Genomic DNA, 21204 nt, shown 5'->3' on the forward strand with positions numbered 1-21204 from the left:
GAGCATGTTGGAGATAAAAAACAAAATGTGCCCAAAACGTGTATTATGACGTTATACGCCGTTCTGAGCCATGTTTGAACTTTCTATCACTTTTGGTTCCGATAATTCTGTTGACCATATTTGTGATATTCAGGGGCCAAATATCGTATTGGAGCATGTTGAAGATAAAAAACAAAATGTGCCCAAAACGTGATATTATGACGTTACACGCGTCAAAAGTGATAGAAAGTTCAAACATGTCTCAGAACGGCGTATAACGTCATAATATCACGTTTTGGGCACATTTTGTTTTTTATCTCCAACATGCTTCAATATGTCATTTGGCGCCTGAATATCACATATATGGTCAACAGAATCATCGGAACCAAAAGTGATAGAAAGTTCAAACATGTCTCAGAACGGCGTATAACGTCACAATATCACGTTTTGGGCACATTTTGTTTTTTATCTCCAACATGCTCCAATATGTCATTTGGCGCCTGAATATCACATATATGGTCAACAGAATTACCGGAACCAAAAGTGATAGAAAGTTCAAACGTGGCTCAGAACGGCGTGTAACGTCATAATATCACGTTTTGGGCACATTTTGTTTTTTATCTCCAACATGCTCCAGTATGTCATTTGGCGCCTGAATATCACATATATGGTCAACAGAATCATCGGAACCAAAAGTGATAGAAAGTTCAAACAGGGCTCAGAACGGCGTATAACGTCATAATATCACGTTTTGGGCACATTTTGTTTTTTATCTCCAACATGCTCCAATATGTCATTTGGCGCCTGAATATCACATATATGGTCAACAGAATTACCGTAACCAAAAGTGATAGAAAGTTCAAACATGGCTCAGAACGGCCTATAACGTCATAATATCATGTTTTGGGCGCATTTTGTTTTTTATCTCCAACATGCTCCAAGATGTCATTTGGCGCCTGAATATCACAAATATGGTGGACAGAATTATCGGAACCAAAAGTGATAGAAAGTTCTGACATGGCTCAGAACGGCGTATAACGTCATAACATCACGTTTTGGGCACATTTAGTTTTTTATCTCCAACATGCTCCAAGACGACATTTGGCCACTGAATATCACATATATGGTCAACAGAATTACTGGAACCAAAAGTGATAGAAAGTTCAAACATGGCTCAGAACGGCGTATAACGTCATAATATCACGTTTTGGGCACATTTTGTTTTTTATCTCCAACATGCTCCAATACGACATTTGGCCCCTGAATATCACAAATATGGTCAACAGAATTATCGGAACCAAAAGTGATAGAAAGTTCAGACATGGCTCAGAACGCCGTATAACGTCATAATATCACGTTTTGGGCACATTTTGTTTTTTATCTCCAACATGCTCCAAGATGACATTTGGCCCCTGAATATCACATATATGGTCAACAGAATTACCGGAACCAAAAGTGATAGAAAGTTCAAACATGGCTCAGAACGGCGTATAACGTCAAAATATCACGTTTTGGGCGCATTTTGTTTTTTATCTCCAACATGCTCCAATATGTCATTTGGCGCCTGAATATCACATATATGTCAACAGAATTACCGGAACCAAAAGTGATAGAAAGTTCAAACATGGCTCAGAACGGCGTATAACGTCATAATATCACGTTTTGGGCGCATTTTGTTTTTTATCTCCAACATGCTCCAATACGACATTTGGCCCCTGAATATCACAAATATGGTCAACAGAATTATCGGAACCAAAAGTGATAGAAAGTTCAGACATGGCTCAGAACGCCGTATAACGTCATAATATCACGTTTTGGGCACATTTTGTTTTTTATCTCCAACATGCTCCAAGATGACATTTGGCCCCTGAATATCACATATATGGTCAACAGAATTACCGGAACCAAAAGTGATGGAAAGTTCAAACATGGCTCAGAACGGCGTATAACGTCATAATATCACGTTTTGGGCACATTTTGTTTTTTATCTCCAACATGCTCCAATATGTCATTTGGCGCCTGAATATCACATATATGGTCAGCAGAATTATGGGAACCAAAAGTGATAGAAAGTTCAAACATGGCTCAGAACGGCGTATAACGTCATAATATCACGTTTTGGGCGCATTTTGTTTTTTATCTCCAACATGCTCCAAGATGTCATTTGGCGCCTGAATATCACATATATGGTCAGCAGAATTATGGGAACCAAAAGTGATAGAAAGTTCAAACATGGCTCAGAACGGCGTATAACGTCATAATATCAAGTTTTGGGCACATTTTGTTTTTTATCTCCAACATGCTCCAATATGTCATTTGGCGCCTGAATATCACATATATGGTCAACAGAATCATCGGAACCAAAAGTTATAGAAAGTTCAAACATGTCTCAGAACGGCGTATAACGTCATAATATCACGTTTTGGGCACATTTTGTTTTTTATCTCCAACATGCTCCAAGATGTCATTTGGCGCCTGAATATCACAAATATGGTGGACAGAATTATCGGAACCAAAAGTGATAGAAAGTTCTGACATGGCTCAGAACGGCGTATAACGTCATAACATCACGTTTTGGGCACATTTAGTTTTTTATCTCCAACATGCTCCAAGACGACATTTGGCCACTGAATATCACATATATGGTCAACAGAATTACTGGAACCAAAAGTGATAGAAAGTTCAAACATAGCTCAGAACGGCGTATAACGTCATAATATCACGTTTTGGGCACATTTTGTTTTTTATCTCCAACATGCTCCAATACGACATTTGGCCCCTGAATATCACAAATATGGTCAACAGAATTATCGGAACCAAAAGTGATAGAAAGTTCAAACATGGCTCAGAACGGCGTATAACGTCATAATATCACGTTTTGGGCACATTTTGTTTTTTATCTCCAACATGCTCCAAGATGACATTGGAGCATGACATTCCGGTTCATGTTTCATACTGAGTAGGACGTGCTTTACCTCGCTCCGTTAAATTACGATTTTTTTTCTTCAAAATGCGTTTAAGTGCCGAAGATCTACGTCAAATCGAAGAATTATTCAACCAGTCAGTTAAAAGGATGTTTGAACAAGAGGATTTCTGCGTAAGGATCGCAAAATTAATTAATAAAGAAGTGGATTCCCTGAGAACTCACGCGGTCAAGTTGGAGGAAGAGAACCAGTTTTTGCGTGGAAAACTCGACGACATCGAGCAATACACACGGCGGGCCAGTGTACGTGTTTACGGTATCGTTGAGGAGAAGAACGAAAATGTTGAGAGCAAACTACTCGATATTTTTAAAGAAAAATTGGGTGTGGAGATCTCTTCTGAAAACATCGATCGCTGCCATCGAGTTGGTCCCGTCCAGAGAAGATCGGGAATGGGAGCCACGTCGGAAGATACTATTCGCGGCCGCAAGACCGGTCCTGTCCAGGAAGGAAATTCCAAGGTTGTGCGTCCTATATTAGTGAAATTCACTAGTTATAGATTCCGTGAACGTGTCTTTAGAGCCAAGTCAAAGTTAAAAGGTACCAGGTTAGTGATATCCGAAGATTTGACTGCTACCAAATACAATTTATTAAAGTTAGCTAAGGATAAATTCGGTGTTAGAAATGTTTGGTCCTATGATGGAAAGATTTTTATTAAACATAATAACTTATCTATTGCTGTTAGATCGCGCGCTGATTTGGATGGTCTTCTAAGCTCTGCGTAAGCGTAAACATTTTTTTTTTTTTTTGAATCTAAATTTATTTCATTATATTATAAAATACATTTTTGTTTTTATGGAAACGGAGTGAGTGGAACGAATTATCTCAGTTACCTTGAACTTATTTTGTTTGTTTTTTTTTTCTTTTTTTCTCTTGCATAGTTGCTTTAGCTTTATATTACATCTATTGTCTCTTTTTCTTTAATTTGTCAGACCGTTGAAGTATACCGAACTGTGATTTATTATTATTATAATTGCTTTTTTTTTTTTTTTTGTTTTGTTTTTGCCATTCGCTTTTGTGGATGTCGAATTCAAGAAGAGTAAAATTCGCTCATTTAAATATAAGATCTCTACTGCCGAAGGTCATTAACTTGCGTGATTTTCTGTCTGATTCGTGCGTGGACATAGTAGCTCTTTCTGAAACCTGGCTTTCGGATTTGGTCGCTGATGATTTGATTGCTATTGATGGTTACCGTGTTATAAGATGTGATCGGGGCTCTAGGGGAGGTGGTGTATGCTTTTATGTAAAAAAGAATATAAAACTTTCTGTTATCAACTCATCTACTACTATTGAACAGCTCTGGCTATTACTACATTTGCATGGCGGTGATATAGCGGTGGGAGTTGCCTACAAACCGAATGACATTCATTACTCTCTATTTTTGAGTGAGCTGGATGACTCGGTTGCGAATTGTTTGTTATTGACTGAGCGAATTCTTTGTTGTGGTGACTTTAACATTAATTTGCTCAACCCCGGGAGCCCAGATTCACTTCATCTATCTTCTTTTTTGGATTCGTGGGAAGCAACCCAGCTGATTGACTGTCCGACAAGGATAACTGCACTAACCGCTACACTTCTGGACCTTATTATCACATTTGATACTTCCTTAGTTTGCTCATCGGGGGTGATGGACTGCGCTTTTTCAGACCATGATGTCGTCTTTTGTGAACTTGCTGTAAATGTTTGTCATAACGTGCCAGCTGTCCGTTACTTGCGGAGTATCGCTAAAATTAATTTAGAACGATTTACTCATGACCTTAATCAGATACCTTTTAATTGTATATTAAGGATGAATTCAGTCAATGAAAAGGTGAATTACTTTAACAGTAAAATCACTTCTCTATTTGATCTTCACGCCCCCATAAAAAAGTGTGTCCTCTCTGAAGTTAGACCTCCTTGGTTAACTGAAAATCTAAGACTACTGATGAGACTTCGGGATGATGCTAAAAAAAGATTCAGGCAGACTGGTAATATTGCTACATGGGAGTATTATAAAGATTTACGAAATTTAACTACACGCACGGTAATTGCCGAAAAACGGGCTTATTTTGAATTTATCACGAATAACTTTAATAATAAAAGCGTTTGGCGTCGTCTTGAAGCTTTAAACGTGAAGCGGAGGAAACATTATGAGTTGCCTGCCCATCTCAAACATGTTGATGAGTTGAATGACTTTTTCATTGATGGGGTTGCGGGTATAGTTGACGGTATTGCCGATGGGGATGGGCCCGACCGATATAATTGTACTCCTTTTTCTGATAGAAACTTTGAATTTTCAACAGTTACTCTTGACACTATAAGTGATATTATTTATAATTTTAAATCTTCCTCCGCGGGGTCAGACGGTATTAGTTCACATATGTTGAAGCTATGTTGCCCCACAGTGATTCCTTATGTCACGCATATAATTAACTCCTGTCTGTTAGAGGGAATGGTCCCGGACTGTTGGAAATGTGCTATAGTAAAACCTATACCTAAAAAATCGGAACCTTCCCTTAGTGACCTGCGGCCTATCAGTATCCTCCCGTTTCTTGCTAAAGTGTTTGAGAGAGTCATTCAGTGTCAACTGACGCAGTTTGCTAGCCTCTATGATATTTTTCCTCTTACTCAGTCTGGCTTCCGAGGGGGATACAGCTGTACGACGGCAATGTTGGCAATCACGGATGACATTATGGTGGCTACAGACAGGGGCGATGTAACAATAGTAACGTTGTTAGATTACAGTAAGGCGTTTGATACGGTGAACCATAGCACTTTATTAAAAATTTTAAATTACTTTGGGCTTGGCGTGTCTGCGCAGCAACTCCTTGGTGATTATCTGTCCAATCGTTATCAAGTGGTTCAAATAGATAATTTGTTGTCTACAGCTAGACTGGTCGAGCATGGTGTCCCACAGGGTTCAATTATCGCGCCAATTTTATACACGTTTTACACTTCCCTTATATTGGAGTGCATTAGGTTTAACAACTTTCATATGTATGCTGATGATACCCAGCTCTATTGTAGTTTTAAACCGGATGAATATATCACAGCACAAGAGAAAATCAACTTGGACCTTCAAACCCTGTGGGATATTTCAAATTTACACCAGCTGAAAATTAATCCTGGGAAATCTGCGGTTATGTTGTTCGGCAATCAGCGTATCTGTTCTGAGCTGAAGAACTTGATACACATTAATATTGGTGGTTGCACTCTTCCCTTTATAGACGAAGCTAAAAGTTTAGGTCTTTCTCTATCGAGTGACTTTAGATATAGAACTCAGGTCGGGCGGTACATTAGAAATGCTTATTTGAGTTTACGGATGTTATATCCTCACAGGGCGTGTCTGCCTCCTCACTTGAAGAAGGGATTATGCGAAGCTCTTGTGCTGTCGCAGTTTAATTATTTAGTACCGGTCTACCACCCTGCTATTTGTTCTTCTGAAGCAAAACGCATTCAGGTAGTGCAGAACAACTGCCTAAGATTTATTTATGGTATCCGCAAATTCGATTCTATAACTTATAAACTGACTGGGGCGGGGTGGTTATCAATGGGTAACAGAAGGCAGCTCCATGTACTCATATTTTATAACAAATTAATAAAAACGAAAACCCCTAAGTATTTATATGATAAAATACGCTTTAATTTTACAGTTCGTGATCGTGATACGAGAGGGAAACACCACATATATCCTCCTTATCATAGAACCTCAATGTTTAAGCGTTCCTTCTCGTATCACATATATAAATCATATAATGAACTGCCGGATGAACTTAAGTCCGTGGGGGCTGCGCGGTTTCGGAGAGAGCTCTATGCAAAACTTTTCGATAATCAGACATTAATTATTAATCAGCGTCAGAATCTGAGTGTGATGGGCGATCAGGTCAGATGGTGAGTCAAGTTCGGTTGTTGTTTACCGGTCTGGCAGTTATAACTACTTTATTGTTTTTGTATGAACCCGGAATTTAATTTTCTTAATTTTGTAATTTTTAATTTTTACTTTCCTAATTTGTTTTTTTTTTTTTTCCCTAACTTTTTTTGTTTTAAAATTGTTTTTCTTTTTTTTTCGAGGTGACAATGGAAGATCAGGTGTTGTTCCTGAATTGTCACCTCGCGGTTGTGCAAAGAAGAGAAGTTATTTTCTATTTTTGCTGTAGTTGAGATGTGTGCATTTTTGTTATAACTTTTTTCGTTTCTATGATTATATTTTGATTTTGTTTATATATATATTGTTTTTTTTTCTTTATACTTCTTTGTACAATAAATGATTATTTATTTATTTATTTATTTATTTATTTATTTGGCCCCTGAATATCACATATATGGTCAACAGAATTACCGGAACCAAAAGTGATAGAAAGTTCAAACATGGCTCAGAACGGCGTATAACGTCATAATATCACGTTTTGGGCACATTTTGTTTTTTATCTCCAACATGCTCCAATACGACATTTGGCCCCTGAATATCACAAATATGGTCAACAGAATTATCGGAACCAAAAGTGATAGAAAGTTCAGACATGGCTCAGAACGCCGTATAACGTCATAATATCACGTTTTGGGCACATTTTGTTTTTTATCTCCAACATGCTCCAAGATGACATTTGGCCCCTGAATATCACATATATGGTCAACAGAATTACCGGAACCAAAAGTGATAGAAAGTTCAAACATGGCTCAGAACGGCGTATAACGTCAAAATATCACGTTTTGGGCGCATTTTGTTTTTTATCTCCAACATGCTCCAATATGTCATTTGGCGCCTGAATATCACATATATGTCAACAGAATTACCGGAACCAAAAGTGATAGAAAGTTCAAACATGGCTCAGAACGGCGTATAACGTCATAATATCACGTTTTGGGCGCATTTTGTTTTTTATCTCCAACATGCTCCAATACGACATTTGGCCCCTGAATATCACAAATATGGTCAACAGAATTATCGGAACCAAAAGTGATAGAAAGTTCAGACATGGCTCAGAACGCCGTATAACGTCATAATATCACGTTTTGGGCACATTTTGTTTTTATCTCCAACATGCTCCAAGATGACATTTGGCCCCTGAATATCACATATATGGTCAACAGAATTACCGGAACCAAAAGTGATGGAAAGTTCAAACATGGCTCAGAACGGCGTATAACGTCATAATATCACGTTTTGGGCACATTTTGTTTTTTATCTCCAACATGCTCCAATATGTCATTTGGCGCCTGAATATCACATATATGGTCAGCAGAATTATGGGAACCAAAAGTGATAGAAAGTTCAAACATGGCTCAGAACGGCGTATAACGTCAAAATATCACGTTTTGGGCGCATTTTGTTTTTTATCTCCAACATGCTCCAATATGTCATTTGGCGCCTGAATATCACATATATGTCAACAGAATTACCGGAACCAAAAGTGATAGAAAGTTCAAACATGGCTCAGAACGGCGTATAACGTCATAATATCACGTTTTGGGCGCATTTTGTTTTTTATCTCCAACATGCTCCAATACGGCATTTGGCCCCTGAATATCACAAATATGGTCAACAGAATTATCGGAACCAAAAGTGATAGAAAGTTCAGACATGGCTCAGAACACCGTATAACGTCATAATATCACGTTTTGGGCACATTTTGTTTTTTATCTCCAACATGCTCCAAGATGACATTTGGCCCCTGAATATCACATATATGGTCAACAGAATTACCGGAACCAAAAGTGATAGAAAGTTCAAACATGGCTCAGAACGGCGTATAACGTCATAATATCACGTTTTGGGCACATTTTGTTTTTTATCTCCAACATGCTCCAATACGACATTTGGCCCCTGAATATCACAAATATGGTCAACAGAATTATCGGAACCAAAAGTGATAGAAAGTTCAGACATGGCTCAGAACGCCGTATAACGTCATAATATCACGTTTTGGGCGCATTTTGTTTTTTATCTCCAACATGCTCCAAGATGTCATTTGGCGCCTGAATATCACAAATATGGTGGACAGAATTATCGGAACCAAAAGTGATAGAAAGTTCAGACATGGCTCAGAACGGCGTATAACGTCATAACATCACGTTTTGGGCACATTTTGTTTTTTATCTCCAACATGCTCCAAGATGACATTTGGCCACTGAATATCACATATATGGTCAACAGAATTACCGGAACCAAAAGTGATAGAAAGTTCAAACATGGCTCAGAACGGCGTATAACGTCATAATATCACGTTTTGGGCACATTTTGTTTTTTATCTCCAACATGCTCCAATACGACATTTGGCCCCTGAATATCACAAATATGGTCAACAGAATTATCGGAACCAAAAGTGATAGAAAGTTCAGACATGGCTCAGAACGCCGTATAACGTCATAATATCACGTTTTGGGCACATTTTGTTTTTTATCTCCAACATGCTCCAAGATGACATTTGGCCCCTGAATATCACATATATGGTCAACAGAATTACCGGAACCAAAAGTGATAGAAAGTTCAAACATGGCTCAGAACGGCGTATAACGTCAAAATATCACGTTTTGGGCGCATTTTGTTTTTTATCTCCTACATGCTCCAACATGTCATTTGGCGCCTGAAAATCACAAATATGGTCATCAGAATTACCGGAACCAAAAGTGATAGAAAGTTCAAACATGGCTCAGAACGGCGTATAACGTCATAATATCACGTTTTGGGCGCACTTTGTTTTTTATCTCCAACATGCTCCAATACGACATTTGGCCCCTGAATATCACAAATATGGTCAGCAGAATTATGGGAACCAAAAGTGATAGAAAGTTCAAACATGGCTCAGAACGGCGTATAACGTCATAATATCACGTTTTGGGCACATTTTGTTTTTTATCTCCAACATGCTCCAATACGACATTTGGCCCCTGAATATCACAAATATGGTCAACAGAATTATCGGAACCAAAAGTGATAAAAAGTTCAAACATGGCTCAGAACGGCGTATAACGTCATAATATCACGTTTTGGGCACATTTTGTTTTTTATCTCCAACATGCTCCAATATGTCATTTGGCGCCTGAATATCACATATATGTCAACAGAATTACCGGAACCAAAAGTGATAGAAAGTTCAAACATGGCTCAGAACGGCGTATAACGTCATAATATCACGTTTTGGGCACATTTTGTTTTTTATCTCCAACATGCTCCAATACGACATTTGGCCCCTGAATATCACAAATATGGTCAACAGAATTATCGGAACCAAAAGTGATAAAAAGTTCAAACATGGCTCAGAACGGCGTATAACATCATAATATCACGTTTTGGGCACATATTGTTTTTTATCTCCTACATGCTCCAACATGTCATTTGGCACCTGAAAATCACAAATATGGTCATCAGAATTACCGGAACCAAAAGTGATAGAAAGTTCAAACATGGCTCAGAACGGCGTATAACGTCATAATATCACGTTTTGGGCGCACTTTGTTTTTTATCTCCAACATGCTCCAATACGACATTTGGCCCCTGAATATCACAAATATGGTCAGCAGAATTATGGGAACCAAAAGTGATAGAAAGTTCAAACATGGCTCAGAACGGCGTATAACGTCATAATATCACGTTTTGGGCACATTTTGTTTTTTATCTCCAACATGCTCCAATACGACATTTGGCCCCTGAATATCACAAATATGGTCAACAGAATTATCGGAACCAAAAGTGATAAAAAGTTCAAACATGGCTCAGAACGGCGTATAACGTCATAATATCACGTTTTGGGCACATATTGTTTTTTATGTCCTACATGCTCCAAGATGTCATTTGGCGCCTGAACATCACAAATATGGTCAACAGAATTACCGGAACCAAAAGTGATAGAAAGTTCAAACATGGCTCAGAACGGCGTATTACGTCATAATATCAGGTTTTGGGCGCATTTTGTTTTTTATCTCCAACATGCTCCAAGATGTCATTTGGCTCCTGAATATCACATATATGGTCAACAGAATTATCGGAATCAAAAGTGATAGAAAGTTCAAACATGGCTCAGAACGGCGTATAACGTCATAATATCACGTTTTGGGCACATATTGATTTTATCTCCAACATACTCCAAGATGTCATTTGGCGCCTGAATATCACATATATGGTCAACAGAATTACCGGAACCAAAAGTGATAGAAAGTTCAAACATGGCTCAGAACGGCGCATAACGTCATAATATCACGTTTTGGGCACATTTTGTTTTTTATCTCCAACATGCTCCAAGATGACATTTGGCCCCTGAATATCACATATATGGTCAACAGAATTACCGGCACCAAATGTGATAGAAAGTTCAAACATGGCTCAGAACGGCGTATAACGTCATAATATCACGTTTTGGGCACATTTTGTTTTTTATCTCCAACATGCTCCAAGATGACATTTGGCCCCTGAATATCACATATATGGTCAACAGAATTATCGGAATCAAAAGTGATAGAAAGTTCAAACATGGCTCAGAACGGCGTATAACGTCATAATATCACGTTTTGGGCACATATTGATTTTATCTCCAACATGCTCCAACATGTCATTTGGCGCCTGAATATCACAAATATGGTCAACAGAATTATCGGAACCAAAAGTGATAGAAAGTTCAAACATGGCTCAGAACGGCGTATAACGTCATAATATCACGTTTTGGGCGCATTTTGTTTTTTATCTCCAACATACTCCAAGATGTCATTTGGCGCCTGAATATCACATATATGGTCAACAGAATTACCGGAACCAAAAGTGATAGAAAGTTCAAACATGGCTCAGAACGGCGCATAACGTCATATCACGTTTTGGGCACACTTTGTTTTTTATCTCCAACATGCTCCAATACGACATTTGGCCCCTGAATATCACAAATATGTCAGCAGAATTATGGGAACCAAAAGTGATAGAAAGTTCAAACATGGCTCAGAACGGCGTATAACGTCATAATATCACGTTTTGGGCACATTTTGTTTTTTATCTCCAACATGCTCCAATATGTCATTTGGCGCCTGAATATCACATATATGGTCAACAGAATCATCGGAACCAAAAGTTATAGAAAGTTCAAATATGTCTCAGAACGGCGTATAACGTCATAATATCACGTTTTGGGCGCATTTTGTTTTTTATCTCCAACATGCTCCAAGATGTCATTTGGCGCCTGAATATCACATATATGGTCAACAGAATTATCGGAACCAAAAGTGATAAAAAGTTCAAACATGGCTCAGAACGGCGTATAGCGTCATAATATTACGTATTGGGCACATATTGTTTTTTATCTCCTACATGCTCCAACATGTCATTTGGCGCCTGAAAATCACAAATATGGTCATCAGAATTACCGGAACCAAAAGTGATAGAAAGTTCAAACATTGCTCAGAATGGCGTATTACGTCATAATATCATGTTTTGGGCGCATTTTGTTTTTATCTCCAACATGCTCCAAGATGTCATTTGGCTCCTGAATATCACATATATGGTCAACAGAATTATCGGAATCAAAAGTGATAGAAAGTTCAAACATGGCTCAGAACGGCGTATAACGTCATAATATCACGTTTTGGGCACATATTGATTTTATCTCCAACATGCTCCAATATGTCATTTGGCGCCTGAATATCACAAATATGGTGGACAGAATTATCGGAACCAAAAGTGATAGAAAGTTCAGACATGGCTCAGAACGGCGTATAACGTCATAATATCACGTTTTGGGCACATATTGTTTTTTATCTCCTACATGCTCCAACATGTCATTTGGCGCCTGAAAATCACAAATATGGTCATCAGAATTACCGGAACCAAAAGTGATAGAAAGTTCAAACATGGCTCAGAACGGCGTATAACGTCATAATATCACGTTTTGGGCGCACTTTGTTTTTTATCTCCAACATGCTCCAATACGACATTTGGCCCCTGAATATCACAAATATGGTCAGCAGAATTATGGGAACCAAAAGTGATAGAAAGTTCAAACATGGCTCAGAACGGCGTATAACGTCATAATATCACGTTTTGGGCACATTTTGTTTTTTATCTCCAACATGCTCCAATACGACATTTGGCCCCTGAATATCACAAATATGGTCAACAGAATTATCGGAACCAAAAGTGATAAAAAGTTCAAACATGGCTCAGAACGGCGTATAACGTCATAATATCACGTTTTGGGCACATATTGTTTTTTATCTCCTACATGCTCCAACATGTCATTTGGCACCTGAAAATCACAAATATGGTCATCAGAATTACCGGAACCAAAAGTGATAGAAAGTTCAAACATGGCTCAGAACGGCGTATAACGTCATAATATCACGTTTTGGGCGCACTTTGTTTTTTATCTCCAACATGCTCCAATACGACATTTGGCCCCTGAATATCACAAATATGGTCAGCAGAATTATGGGAACCAAAAGTGATAGAAAGTTCAAACATGGCTCAGAACGGCGTATAACGTCATAATATCACGTTTTGGGCACATTTTGTTTTTTATCTCCAACATGCTCCAATACGACATTTGGCCCCTGAATATCACAAATATGGTCAACAGAATTATCGGAACCAAAAGTGATAAAAAGTTCAAACATGGCTCAGAACGGCGTATAACGTCATAATATCACGTTTTGGGCACATATTGTTTTTTATGTCCTACATGCTCCAAGATGTCATTTGGCGCCTGAACATCACAAATATGGTCAACAGAATTACCGGAACCAAAAGTGATAGAAAGTTCAAACATGGCTCAGAACGGCGTATTACGTCATAATATCAGGTTTTGGGCGCATTTTGTTTTTTATCTCCAACATGCTCCAAGATGTCATTTGGCTCCTGAATATCACATATATGGTCAACAGAATTATCGGAACCAAAAGTGATAGAAAGTTCAAACATGGCTCAGAACGGCGTATAACGTCATAATATCACGTTTTGGGCGCATTTTGTTTTTTATCTCCAACATACTCCAAGATGTCATTTGGCGCCTGAATATCACATATATGGTCAACAGAATTACCGGAACCAAAAGTGATAGAAAGTTCAAACATGGCTCAGAACGGCGCATAACGTCATATCACGTTTTGGGCACACTTTGTTTTTTATCTCCAACATGCTCCAATACGACATTTGGCCCCTGAATATCACAAATATGTCAGCAGAATTATGGGAACCAAAAGTGATAGAAAGTTCAAACATGGCTCAGAACGGCGTATAACGTCATAATATCACGTTTTGGGCACATTTTGTTTTTTATCTCCAACATGCTCCAATATGTCATTTGGCGCCTGAATATCACATATATGGTCAACAGAATCATCGGAACCAAAAGTTATAGAAAGTTCAAATATGTCTCAGAACGGCGTATAACGTCATAATATCACGTTTTGGGCGCATTTTGTTTTTTATCTCCAACATGCTCCAAGATGTCATTTGGCGCCTGAATATCACATATATGGTCAACAGAATTATCGGAACCAAAAGTGATAAAAAGTTCAAACATGGCTCAGAACGGCGTATAGCGTCATAATATTACGTATTGGGCACATATTGTTTTTTATCTCCTACATGCTCCAACATGTCATTTGGCGCCTGAAAATCACAAATATGGTCATCAGAATTACCGGAACCAAAAGTGATAGAAAGTTCAAACATTGCTCAGAATGGCGTATTACGTCATAATATCATGTTTTGGGCGCATTTTGATTTTATCTCCAACATGCTCCAATATGTCATTTGGCGCCTGAATATCACAAATATGGTGGACAGAATTATCGGAACCAAAAGTGATAGAAAGTTCAGACATGGCTCAGAACGGCGTATAACGTCATAATATCACGTTTTGGGCACATATTGTTTTTTATCTCCAACATGCTCCAATACGACATTTGGCCCCTGAATATCACATATATGTCAACAGAATTACCGGAACCAAAAGTGATAGAAAGTTCAAACATGGCTCAGAACGGCGTATAACGTCATAATATCACGTTTTGGGCGCATTTTGTTTTTTATCTCCAACATGCTCCAAGATGTCATTTGGCACCTGAATATCACATATTTGTCAACAGAATTACCGGAACCAGAAGTGATAGAAAGTTCAAACATGGCTCAGAACGGCGTATAACGTCATAATATCACGTTTTGGGCGCATTTTGTTTTTTATCTCCAACATGCTCCAAGATGTCATTTGGCGCCTGAATATCACATATATGTCAACAGAATTACCGGAACCAAAAGTGATAGAAAGTTCAAACTTGGCTCAGAACGGCGTATAACGTCATAATATCACGTTTTGGGCGCATTTTGTTTTTTATCTCCAACATGCTCCAAGATGTCATTTGGCGCCTGAATATCACATATATAGTCAACAGAATTACCGGAACCAAAAGTGATAGAAAGTTCAAACATGGCTCAGAACGGCCTATAACGTCATAATATCACGTTTTGGGCGCATTTTGTTTTTTATCTCCAACATGCTCCAAGATGTCATTTGGCGCCTGAATATCACAAATATGGTGGACAGAATTATCGGAACCAAAAGTGATAGAAAGTTCTGACATGGCTCAGAACGGCGTATAACGTCTTAATATCACGTTTTGGGCGCATTTTGTTTTTTATCTCCAACATGCTCCAATACGACATTTGGCCCCTGAATATCACAAATATGGTCAACAGAATTATCGGAACCAAAAGTGATAGAAAGTTCAAACATGGCTCAGAACGGCGTATAACGTCATAATATCACGTTTTGAGCACATATTGATTTTATCTCCAACATGCTCCAACATGTCATTTGGCTCCTAAATATCACATATATGGTCAACAGAATTATCGGAATCAAAAGTGATAGAAAGTTCAAACATGGCTCAGAACGGCGTATAACGTCATAATATCACGTTTTGGGCACATATTGATTTTATCTCCAACATGCTCCAACATGTCATTTGGCGCCTGAATATCACAAATATGGTCAACAGAATTATCGGAACCAAAAGTGATAGAAAGTTCAAACATGGCTCAGAACGGCGTATAACGTCATAATATCACGTTTTGGGCACATTTTGTTTTTTATCTCCAACATGCTCCAATATGTCATTTGGCGCCTGAATATCACATATATGTCAACAGAATTACCGGAACCAAAAGTGATAGAAAGTTCAAACTTGGCTCAGAACGGCGTATAACGTCATAATATCACGTTTTGGGCGCATTTTGTTTTTTATCTCCAACATGCTCCAAGATGTCATTTGGCGCCTGAATATCACATATATAGTCAACAGAATTACCGGAACCAAAAGTGATAGAAAGTTCAAACATGGCTCAGAACGGCCTATAACGTCATAATATCACGTTTTGGGCGCATTTTGTTTTTTATCTCCAACATGCTCCAAGATGTCATTTGGCGCCTGAATATCACAAATATGGTGGACAGAATTATCGGAACCAAAAGTGATAGAAAGTTCTGACATGGCTCAGAACGGCGTATAACGTCATAACATCACGTTTTGGGCACATTTAGTTTTTTATCTCCAACATGCTCCAAGACGACATTTGGCCACTGAATATCACATATATGGTCAACAGAATTACTGGAACCAAAAGTGATAGAAAGTTCAAACATGGCTCAGAACGGCGTATAACGTCATAATATCACGTTTTGGGCACATTTTGTTTTTTATCTCCAACATGCTCCAATACGACATTTGGCCCCTGAATATCACAAATATGGTCAACAGAATTATCGGAACCAAAAGTGATAGAAAGTTCAGACATGGCTCAGAACGCCGTATAACGTCATAATATCACGTTTTGGGCACATTTTGTTTTTTATCTCCAACATGCTCCAAGATGACATTTGGCCCCTGAATATCACATATATGGTCAACAGAATTACCGGAACCAAAAGTGATAGAAAGTTCAAACATGGCTCAGAACGGCGTATAACGTCTTAATATCACGTTTTGGGCGCATTTTGTTTTTTATCTCCAACATGCTCCAATACGACATTTGGCCCCTGAATATCACAAATATGGTCAACAGAATTATCGGAACCAAAAGTGATAGAAAGTTCAAACATGGCTCAGAACGGCGTATAACGTCATAATATCACGTTTTGGGCACATATTGATTTTATCTCCAACATGCTCCAACATGTCATTTGGCTCCTAAATATCACATATATGGTCAACAGAATTATCGGAATCAAAAGTGATAGAAAGTTCAAACATGGCTCAGAACGGCGTATAACGTCATAATATCACGTTTTGGGCACATATTGATTTTATCTCCAACATGCTCCAACATGTCATTTGGCGCCTGAATATCACAAATATGGTCAACAGAATTATCGGAACCAAAAGTGATAGAAAGTTCAAACATGGCTCAGAACGGCGTATAACGTCATAATATCACGTTTTGGGCACATTTTGTTTTTTATCTCCAACATGCTCCAATATGTCATTTGGCGCCTGAATATCACATATATGTCAACAGAATTACCGGAACCAAAAGTGATAGAAAGTTCAAACATGGCTCAGAACGGCGTATAACGTCATAATATCACGTTTTGGGCGCATTTTGTTTTTTATCTCCAACATGCTCCAAGATGTCATTTGGCGCCTGAATATCACATATATAGTCAACAGAATTACCGGAACCAAAAGTGATAGAAAGTTCAAACATGGCTCAGAACGGCCTATAACGTCATAATATCACGTTTTGGGCGCATTTTGTTTTTTATCTCCAACATGCTCCAAGATGTCATTTGGCGCCTGAATATCACAAATATGGTGGACAGAATTATCGGAACCAAAAGTGATAGAAAGTTCTGACATGGCTCAGAACGGCGTATAACGTCATAACATCACGTTTTGGGCACATTTAGTTTTTTATCTCCAACATGCTCCAAGACGACATTTGGCCACTGAATATCACATATATGGTCAACAGAATTACTGGAACCAAAAGTGATAGAAAGTTCAAACATGGCTCAGAACGGCGTATAACGTCATAATATCACGTTTTGGGCACATTTTGTTTTTTATCTCCAACATGCTCCAATACGACATTTGGCCCCTGAATATCACAAATATGGTCAACAGAATTATCGGAACCAAAAGTGATAGAAAGTTCAGACATGGCTCAGAACGCCGTATAACGTCATAATATCACGTTTTGGGCACATTTTGTTTTTTATCTCCAACATGCTCCAAGATGACATTTGGCCCCTGAATATCACATATATGGTCAACAGAATTACCGGAACCAAAAGTGATAGAAAGTTCAAACATGGCTCAGAACGGCGTATAACGTCAAAATATCACGTTTTGGGCGCATTTTGTTTTTTATCTCCAACATGCTCCAATATGTCATTTGGCGCCTGAATATCACATATATGGTCAGCAGAATTATGGGAACCAAAAGTGATAGAAAGTTCAAACATGGCTCAGAACGGCGTATAACGTCATAATATCACGTTTTGGGCACACTTTGTTTTTTATCTCCAACATGCTCCAATACGACATTTGGCCCCTGAATATCACAAATATGGTCAGCAGAATTATGGGAACCAAAAGTGATAGAATGTTCAAACATGGCTCAGAACGGCGTATAACGTCATAATATCACGTTTTGGGCGCATTTTGTTTTTTATCTCCAACATGCTCCAAGATGTCATTCGGCGCCTGAATATCACAAATATGGTGGACAGAATTATCGGAACCAAAAGTGATAGAAAGTTCAGACATGGCTCAGAACGGCGTATAACGTCATAACATCACGTTTTGGGCACATTTTGTTCATAATATCACGTTTTGGGCACACTTTGTTTTTTATCTCCAACATGCTCCAATACGACATTTGGCCCCTGAATATCACAAATATGGTCAGCAGAATTATGGGAACCAAAAGTGATAGAATGTTCAAACATGGCTCAGAACGGCGTATAACGTCATAATATCACGTTTTGGGCGCATTTTGCTTTTTATCTCCAACATGCTCCAAGATGTCATTCGGCGCCTGAATATCACAAATATGGTGGACAGAATTATCGGAACCAAAAGTGATAGAAAGTTCAGACATGGCTCAGAACGGCGTATAACGTCATAACATCACGTTTTGGGCACATTTTGTTTTTTATCTCCAACATGCTTCAAGATGACATTTGGCGCCTGAATATCACAAATATGGTGGACAGAATTATCGGAACCAAAAGTGATAGAAAGTTCAGACATGGCTCAGAACGGCGTATAACGTCATAACATCACGTTTTGGGCACATTTTGTTTTTTATCTCCAACATGCTCCAAGATGACATTTGGCCACTGAATATCACATATATGGTCAACAGAATTACCGGAACCAAAAGTGTTAGAAAGTTCAAACATGGCTCAGAACGGCGTATAACGTCATAATATCACGTTTTGGGCACACTTTGTTTTTTATCTCCAACATGCTCCAATACGACATTTGGCCCCTGAATATCACAAATATGGTCAGCAGAATTATGGGAACCAAAAGTGATAGAAATTTCAAACATGGCTCAGAACGGCGTATAACGTCATAATATCACGTTTTGGGCACATTTTGTTTTTTATCTCCAACATGCTCCAAGATGTCATTTGGCGCCTGAATATCACAAATATGGTGGACAGAATTATCGGAACCAAAAGTGATAGAAAGTTCAAACATGGCTCAGAACGGCGTATAACGTCATAATATCACGTTTTGGGCACATTTTGTTTTTTATCTCCAACATGCTCCAAGATGACATTTGGCCCCTGAATATCACATATATGGTCAACAGAATTACCGGAACCAAAAGTGATAGAAAGTTCAAACATGGCTCAGAACGGCGTATAACGTCATAATATCACGTTTTGGGCACACTTTGTTTTTTATCTCCAACATGCTCCAATACGACATTTGGCCCCTGAATATCACAAATATGGTCAGCAGAATTATGGGAACCAAAAGTGATAGAATGTTCAAACATGGCTCAGAACGGCGTATAACGTCATAATATCACGTTTTGGGCGCATTTTGTTTTTTATCTCCAACATGCTCCAAGATGTCATTCGGCGCCTGAACATCACAAATATGGTGGACAGAATTATCGGAACCAAAAGTGATAGAAAGTTCAGACATGGCTCAGAACGGCGTATAACGTCATAACATCACGTTTTGGGCACATTTTGTTTTTTATCTCCAACATGCTCCAAGATGACATTTGGCCACTGAATATCACATATATGGTCAACAGAATTACCGGAACCAAAAGTGTTAGAAAGTTCAAACATGGCTCAGAACGGCGTATAACGTCATAATATCACGTTTTGGGCACACTTTGTTTTTTATCTCCAACATGCTCCAATACGACATTTGGCCCCTGAATATCACAAATATGGTCAGCAGAATTATGGGAACCAAAAGTGATAGAATGTTCAAACATGGCTCAGAACGGCGTATAACGTCATAATATCACGTTTTGGGCGCATTTTGTTTTTTATCTCCAACATGCTCCAAGATGTCATTCGGCGCCTGAATATCACAAATATGGTGGACAGAATTATCGGAACCAAAAGTGATAGAAAGTTCAGACATGGCTCAGAACGGCGTATAACGTCATAACATCACGTTTTGGGCACATTTTGTTTTTTATCTCCAACATGCTCCAAGATGACATTTGGCGCCTGAATATCACAAATATGGTGGACAGAATTATCGGAACCAAAAGTGATAGAAAGTTCAGACATGGCTCAGAACGGCGTATAACGTCATAACATCACGTTTTGGGCACATTTTGTTTTTTATCTCCAACATGCTCCAAGATGACATTTGGCGACTGAATATCACATATATGGTCAACAGAATTACCGGAACCAAAAGTGTTAGAAAGTTCAAACATGGCTCAGAACGGCGTATAACGTCATAATATCACGTTTTGGGCACACTTTGTTTTTTATCTCCAACATGCTCCAATACGACATTTGGCCCCTGAATATCACAAATATGGTCAGCAGAATTATGGGAACCAAAAGTGATAGAAAGTTCAAACATGGCTCAGAACGGCGTATAACGTCATAATATCACGTTTTGGGCACACTTTGTTTTTTATCTCCAACATGCTCCAATACGACATTTGGCCCCTGAATATCACAAATATGGTCAGCAGAATTATGGGAACCAAAAGTGATAGAAAGTTCAAACATGGCTCAGAACGGCGTATAACGTCATAATATCACGTTTTGGGCACATTTTGTTTTTTATC

The sequence above is a fragment of the Onthophagus taurus genome, chromosome 7 (assembly GCF_036711975.1).
Source record: "Onthophagus taurus isolate NC chromosome 7, IU_Otau_3.0, whole genome shotgun sequence".
NCBI lineage: Eukaryota > Metazoa > Arthropoda > Insecta > Coleoptera > Scarabaeidae > Onthophagus > Onthophagus taurus.